Source organism: Bison bison, unplaced genomic scaffold, assembly GCF_000754665.1.
Source record: "Bison bison bison isolate TAMUID 2011002044 unplaced genomic scaffold, Bison_UMD1.0 scf7180017864378, whole genome shotgun sequence".
Classification (NCBI taxonomy): Eukaryota; Metazoa; Chordata; class Mammalia; order Artiodactyla; family Bovidae; genus Bison; species Bison bison.
In genome coordinates this window covers 479,513-480,056 of record NW_011494950.1, presented here as the reverse complement: position 1 = coordinate 480,056, position 544 = coordinate 479,513, and positions in this window count along the sequence as shown.

The window sequence follows — 544 nt, the reverse complement described above, 5'->3', positions numbered from 1 at the left end:
AGCATGAGTGTTCATGCTTTAAAATGATTTTTAAATTTGTATTTTATATTGTTTTATCTATCTGTCTTTGCAAGCAGTCTTCAGGTTAAAGATACTTCTAACAGGTTACAGTACATTTCCTCTGTATGTAAATTAGATGGGATAATAGAATTCATAACCCATAATATTCTTTGAAAGCTAAGCTTTAAACTTCATTTTATGTCCTTTCACAAATGAATTAGTTTAAAACAGAAAGTGGCTACTTGCCATTTTGACATCAACTCATTTTGCGAGGCTTAGGCAGCTAGACATCGTTTAAAACAAAATATTAACTTATATTACATGTGTATCTATCTTTTGTCAGTCGTCTCTCAGTTCTTGAGGTTTATTATTTTAATCATTCCATGCCTTAATATGCTTGCAATACAAGAATATCTTCAGATGGGTGAATACCAAAAGGCTTCCAGTTCTTAAGAGTCAGAAACCAACAAGCATTGGGCTGTGGTAGCCAAAAACCATAGGTTAGCTAAAAGATCATGATAAAATACAATTATTTTATTAAATC